This window comes from Watersipora subatra, chromosome 3 (genome assembly GCF_963576615.1).
Source record: "Watersipora subatra chromosome 3, tzWatSuba1.1, whole genome shotgun sequence".
In the NCBI taxonomy this organism is placed as follows: Eukaryota; Metazoa; Bryozoa; class Gymnolaemata; order Cheilostomatida; family Watersiporidae; genus Watersipora; species Watersipora subatra.
The window spans coordinates 13,063,167-13,071,159 of NC_088710.1; positions in this window are offsets into that span (position 1 = coordinate 13,063,167).

Below are 7,993 nucleotides of genomic sequence, written 5' to 3' on the forward strand. Positions count from 1 at the left end.
GTGGGCAGCCAGCTATGATAACAAAAACAAGGCCCATAGACCTATTGTAATGACAGACAAGATGAACTAATCAATCCATCAACTATGAGTTGTGAGTATATTAGTATGAACTAGTCGAGAAGAACTAGCGAAATAGAACCGGGTCAATTTTTCTGTGCCAACTATTGGGCTTCAAATCATTTCAGAATGTGGATGGATGCAATCTGTTGCTTACTAGCAATTGTCTCACACACATTTTTTCAACTCTCGAAAGCACTTCAACTTGTTTATTTTTTGCCATTCCACAATTCTTTGTGAGATTGAAATAGCTTTTTGATTATAAATCACTGTTTTACTCTGTTTTTAGCAGCTGTTAGTAGTTTGGGCAGGCATTACTAAAGGATCCATTTTTTCAATATAAATGCTGAACCTGTGTTGTCCATTTCTTAGATTCATGCCAGTCGGCAGTGCTCTACACTTTTCTATATGAGATGTCTAGTCTTCATGCTCACCTACTATAATATACTCTACTAGACACTAGTAGCTTTTGCACATTACTCCTCTTCTATCGTCACCATTTACCGATCTGCCTTCACCCTCAGCCTGCACCACCCTCAGCCTTTCCCAATCTCAGTTCTCTCCACTCTCAATGCTCCCCAATCTCAGCCGTCCCCTACCTCTAGCCTTTTCTACTTTCAACCTTCTCTCCACCCCTCTCTTCTCCAACACTGCTCCTACAGCCGTTTGCAAATCAACCCTCTCTTACAAAAGTTAAGGGTCTCTCTCTATTTTATTTTCATACTATTACCCAGACAGCCTCGAGCGCTGCAAGAGATTGTCAGAGTACAGAGAATGTCAATAAAGTACAGAGAATAAGTAGCTGTATAATATTTCTAAGAGATTGTAAAGTAAATAAATCGCGCAGTTGGTAGTGTGCTAAGTAGTGATAATAAATGTCGTAGGTTCGAATCCCGTATGATACAATCTTTTTTCCTAACCTCCAAGCCCTAGCTTCGGACAGACGAACATGAGTGCGAATCCCATGTGCTACAATCTTTTTTCCTAATCTTCAACCATAGTTTCAAACAGACAAACAGACATAGCCTATATTATAGTGAAGAATGGTGAATGTACATTAGTTTCTGTTTGCGAACATGTGTAACATGTTACCAGTTTGTCGGCCATTTCTTTTGTTGTATCCTGTTTGCTTTTTAATCGTGACTTCCTCGAGAAGACTATAAAGTAAGTACAACAAGCTTGTTTGTGGATGATAAACAAGTGCACCACCAGTGTTTGCTTTATTCATTTACAATGCATATATGATATGCCATTCTAATAAATGAACTAAAGACGATGACGAATTTAATCCAAGCAAGATTAACAGTTTCAGGTCACCTTGTTGTTCTGATATTGGCAAACGGGTAAACTAAACACAACAACTTAATAATGGTATTACAAATAAGATTATTCTAAAAACACATAGATGTTTTTTAAAAGTAATACACGTGTATATAGCAGGGTTGGAAAAAACCACGGTTTTTATGAAAAAACCAAGTTTTTTTGGTTTAAACCGGTTTTTATGGTTTAAACCGGTTTTTATAATTTTACTAAGGTTTTTGCAATTTTAAGTCTAATTAACATCACTTACTAGCTGCATGATTGAGTATTGAACATACATATGTGGAATCATCTGTTAAAGGTGGTACTGTCGGAGTTGTTATGGGAAAAAAGAGAGAAAACATGGAAATTTCAGAATGAGTCTCAAATCAAACATGATCAATGAAATACAGAGCAGAAATCTTTTCACATAAAGTGAATATTTTACATACAGCTCTATGTATGTAAGTAGGAACTTTAATCCCAATGATTAGTCGCGTGGTAGTGTAGAGCAGAGCATAATGCAGATGCATTGCTAGTGTTTGGAGAAGTGGCAGATGACTCAACTTCTATCACCTGAATATTAGCATCACTGTCTAAATTGGTGTTTTCAGCTTGACATTTTGCTATGTGAGCTTTAAGCCTACCTGCGTGACCTTGCGTTACGACAGCACACCTATTACATTTTGCCTTAAAATCTTTGCCTTAAAACCTTTGCCTTTCAAAACTTTTCAAAACACAACAAACTTGATAAACTGAATTCTAACAATCCAACTACTTTGGCTTGTGCCCAATAAATGAAATATTAGTTTGCAAACTTAAAGCTTTGGCCCAAAAGGATTTTATTGTTTTAATTTCTAATTATAAGTAATCCTTTCTCACTGGCCAGACTTGAGAAAGTATTCATTCATTATTAGAAACGATGATTGGATTAGTATATTTCCCATGGTTTTTATATTTCATCAGTAAAGAGATCATCATATCACTTGATAAAACCAATTGAAAATGAAATTCTTTAATTCATTATTGTGCTAGGATTTCCTGTAGTTTCAACTTGAGCTCTGCCATCAATTTACTACTGTGTCCTAAATAAACTTCCACAGCTGGTAATTACATATAATTGCATTTCTACCACACATGAACCACTAGGAGTTTAAAATATTATGTTTTTTTACAAAAATTAATGAAAAAACCGAAAAAACCATAAAAACCGGTTTTTTCGGGCTGGTTTAAACCGGGATTAAACCACTCGGTTTAAACCATTGGTTTAAACCAAGCCAACCCTGGTATTTAGATTCTCCGAGAGACTATTGAAATCATAGATATAGTAAACCCTAGATTGGCGAATAGCTATCAATACAATGGAGCAAAAGTGAGGCCTATAATTGGCTGTTGTTTTCACGACGTTACGTCGTAGTGATGTGCATCACAGCATCAAAGCCTTCAATTGAGCAATAAGTTTAGTAGTGGAAGCACGCTTGTCATGCTAGTTTTCAAGTCATAAACATAACAATAAGACCAAATTCTTAGTGAAATGTCATCAGAAGAGACCACAACACCCCAGGTATATCCTGAATTGCCCATAACATAACAGAACTTCAACTCAAAACAAGAAGTTCTCAACATTATCATAAGCTATCTATGCCGATTAAGGACACCAAGCTGAAAGCTGCTAGTGGAAAATAATAGGAAAATCATCATCATTTCGTCATTGGTTTAGAGTCAGCAGCCAAATCTGTACATGACATTACTCAATATCTTTTCAGCAACTACCCTTACATCAACTACTTCCTAACCTTTAAGATCAACCAGGATCACATTGAGATTCTGTTTTCCACAATACGATCTAAGGGTGGCTATAACAATAACCCGGATGTGCAGTGCTTTAGATCTGCACTTCGAGCACTGTTCATAAAAGCAGATATCACACCAAGTTCCAATGTTAACTGTATTGATCTGGATGTGAGCAGGGCTGAAAAAACTGGCCAACTCCTGCTACATTCTCTGGCTAGAAAGAAAAAGAAAGAAGAGACATAAGCTGAGGAAGGTGAAGATGAGGTGTTCGGTGATGAGGATTTTTTTTTAACTCAAATGTGATGAGTGTATCAAGTTCTTGACCGATGTCGAAGTAGTGGGAAGTAGAAATAGTGATGACATAACACTAATCTCAGTTAAAAACAGAGGAGGATTGGTGACCAGATTGATAGGCCGAATATGAATTGCTGCAGAAAAGTGCCTACGTTCACACATGGAGAGCTGTGGTATCACACAGAGAGCTTTTAAACAAGTAACATCACAGACAGTAACATATATGTCTTATTGCATAACCTCCATCAAGGTTTTACATGTTTAGTGCATGCCAACAGTCTACTAAAAACTATAGTAAATCGCTATACTAAAATCAGAAAACACTATGCCGCTTCAAAGCAGGAACCTAGTTCAACCAACCTTAGACAACAACTATCTCGTCTAGTTATTTTCAGTCATGTCTAATGGGTGTTTAATACAGTGGTCCAGCGTAACTGCTTCTAAACCTCATTCGATTCAATAGTTTGTTATTAGTTTAATTTCTATTTGGTCACTCTTTGTATTATCAATAATATAGAAGCTTCTAAATCATTGGTATTATTCATTACCATGTGTGTAAGATTCTTGCCTTTCTCATCCAAAGTCATTACAGTCATACTTCGACTTACGAGCTTAATGCGTTCAGAGACTGAGCTCGTATGTCAATTTACTCGCATGTTGGTGCAATTTATTTATATATAGGACAATTAAATATATATTGATAGGTTTTCATACTCTGAAAATGCAAATAAAACACTCAAAACAATATAATGTAACAGAAAGAACATGTTGGTTGTTGTCCTAACTTACCACATGCTTTCAAAAAGCAACAAATAAAAAGAATGCAAGGAAATGTGATTAATTAAAATGTAAAATTAAATACATACAATAGCGGCTAACGCTAGCATTTGCCAGAGAGGGAGAGATAAGTTATCCTTCATTACAACAGTTGACTTTGATAAATTTAGATTTTATCCAAGTCTTGAAAGACAAAATTAAAAGCAAACCTAAAAGCAAACTTTAATCTTTAACTTAACGTAATTAAAGTTTCTTCGGCGTTCATAGTTTCAAGTTTCTTGCTGGTTAGCTAATTTTTTTTCTGTTTCACTCTCGCGACCAGCCTGCCGTTTTAAGAGAAACCTATCTAAGGACGTTTGCCTTTGTCGCCCTTTCAACGTGTTGCGATCAGGACGAACACAGTTGTTGTCACCAAGAGTTAATGCACGACCGCTAGCCAACATGTCCAAATGTCTATGTTTTATAGTCTTGATAGATAGCACCGGCCATTTTATGTAGCATCGTTTCAGTTACGCAGTCACCGGCCAATTGTTTGTCTTTTATCCAAAACCTGAGCAGTCTCTCCATCAGTGGTCGTGAAGATCGCTGCATCGTTTAGAAACTATGGTTAGTCCTTTTGCAAACTAAATGCCTTGAATATAATCCTTGTGTTCGATAATTGTGGATGTATTTCTGTCATATTGTTGAGCAAGCTCAATCACGCATACATCTTTTGCATATTTTTCAATGATTTTCCATTTAATATCAATTGTTATCATTCGCTTTTTCTTTGCATTATCTATCCTTTTACTGGCAAACTTTCGGTCTACGCACGGTACTTTTAATTCACATAATTCTGCACTGAAAATCGCGCACAAAAAACATGGTACAAAAGTATAATCTGAGCAGTTGAAAAATACAGAGTGATGCTGTTCTCATAAAACACCTCCGACATACTTGGCAACTGTCTCATGTGCTCATATCTCAAACATGGCTCGTATTTTAGTGCTAAAACTTGCTTAAAAGCTGGCTCGTACCTCAAGTCTCTCGTACATTAGGGCACTCGTAAGTTGAAGTATTACCGCATATAAGTTTTACATATTTTCAATAAAATATGCAGTCTCAGATGCACAAACTATGGAAAAATTGAGCAGTTTTTAGTGCTAAGTCAATAGGAGTTAATAGATCAGCTGATTCGCTTTGCACATCACCATGACGTTGCGTCATGCTAATTATAGGCCTCACTTGTTTTGATTATTCGCATATCTAGGGTTTACTATATCTATGATTGAAATATCTGAATGCTAAAGAAATTTAGCTAGTCTATTTGGAAACAGGCGTGAAAGTGGAATGAAGTCAAATAAACAAGGAGTCAGTTAAAAGCTCTGTTTAAACTTTAACAAACAATAAGGTATTATAGTTTGACGTCACAGTAGTATGTGATAGTGTACACAGCTGTAGGCTGAGCTGATCCTATTGAAACAGCCTGTTAAGCCAAGTGAAACACAATCCTGTTAGTACTACAACACACTTAAAAAGTAGACAACTTCGCGCAAATTGGACTGTTAACATTGGATACGTTAGAAAATTATTAATACTAATGCAGTTATCCTACCCTCTATGTGACAAGATTTGCTAATCTCGGATTGGATACACCAGCCATCCGAGAGTACCCTAACAGATATTATACTCGTAAACCAAAGGATCGCAGATGACAACTAATTCAATGAAGTTCAATGAATTTTGTTGCATTCTAGAATGTATTTAAAAAAAGGTTCGTTTGGAGCCGGTTTAAGTTAGTAACTATCTTGCTCTTTATTCGTGTGAGTCAATCAATTCAATTCATAACATGAATTCTATCATAGACTAAATGAGACCCTCAGGTTTAAAATTGCAATCCTCCAAAATCTGTCACTCAATTAATGGATGAAGACATTTAATAGCTAATAGTACAGCTAGTACAGTATGAAGGAAGAGCAGCATGGACAGCAATAGTGAAAGCTCCACTAGCAGGGCAAAGACTTCTCTCTTACATAGACATGTATGCTACATTATGTTTGACATTAAATAAAATAACTAGATACTAAATAAGAGGCTTCTTATACCAAGGGTAAATTCAGTATGCAAAACCATAAGTAGCTTTGTTAATTTTAACATAATTTACAAAATAGAAATCATAATCCCACGACCAAACACGAGCGAAGCGATTGTTTGGGAGCTTTATGATAAATGCATATGCACACACAACTCCCGAAAAATTATCCGTCAACGGCCGTTGCCAAACCCTTGTACCGAAATCCCATCAAAACATTTAACCATTTTTGTGTAGAGTCGTTTAAGTATAATAATGATACAAAACACATATAAACCTATTTAAAGATGTTACCAAGTCTTTGAAAAGTAGACGCAATATCCTGAAACTAACCCATCTGATCGGATTATACATAAATAGATTAATTTTGCCTAAAATTGCTATTAAAACTTGACAAACCTTTTTTAATCAAAATTAAGACCAGCCAACGAAACGCCGATAAGGCCGTGCGACAGAGAGTAGAACCATTAATTCGTGCGCATTTCACGAAAAAAACGTGCGCATTTCACCAGTTTATGGCATTGTCTAATTGCCAAAGGTTTCTGTAATTAACGTAGAAGTACTGAAAAGTAATCGTTTCTTTTTTGCCGATTCTACCGGACTCTGACATTTTGGACACTTATAATGAGTACTTCAGTATTCCAACTGATGTCCAAGGCAGCGAAAGTAAAGGAAATGACGATGATATTTTTTTAACGATTCTTATAAAATTATTACAATATTTAATTGTAAGAATAATTATTCGATTCTATAAGATTATTATAAGATTTAGTTATAAGAATAATCATTCAAATTTACAAGATTGAAGTATATAGTGACCGATGGTGTGCAATATGTTACTGTTATTATTTTTCTAAAGATTTTGTTGATGATACTGCGGCTGTGCCCAATATCGCGGTACTGCCAAGCCGTTTTTAATATCTGTAAAATTAAGTATTTTCTTAAACATTTTCTTTTTCTAAAACATTTTCTTATAGATATACATCAATTTCTATGACAACCAACTAAAATCTGTTTAGATTTTTAGATTCAGCATAATTTTTTAGATATAAATACAGAAATCTAGATAAATATCACAACTTCTTGATATTGGTTGCCATGACCAATGATATACAGCCCCCCCCCCCCCCTCCCCCAGCCTATGTATATTACACAGCAGCTTGCCATTTTACTTCTAATATTGCATTTCTCCTATTGCAGAGGAGGGATATAAACATATAATCTTTTCCTTTCATTATTGCTGTTTGTTGTACATAATAACACCCAGTACATTACAGCTACCATTGCAGCTACCATTGCAGTGCTCCTATTGCATTGCAGTGCCATTTGACTGCTAATATTGCATTTCTCAACCAGCAGTACCCTTTCTTTTTTCCATTATCACTTTGTTCGTGAGCTGTATGGCAGGGGAATTTCTAGTTACTTCATTACAATACATACCATTACAATTTGAATTTTAGCTATAAAAGCAATATAAATGATTTTAAATTCTTGGATTGGTTACCAAGACAGACACGAGACACAGACAGACACGAGTTATTTTAGAGACTAGCACGCTGCCACACTGGCATGCCATGAGTGATCCGCAGGTGTAATAAATACGAGCACAGTTATTTGCCAATATCTAATGTGGATGACTGGTGCCGAGTTTACTGCGTCGAAGGTTGAATGCCAGGAGTTCAAATCCTTCACGATGGAATA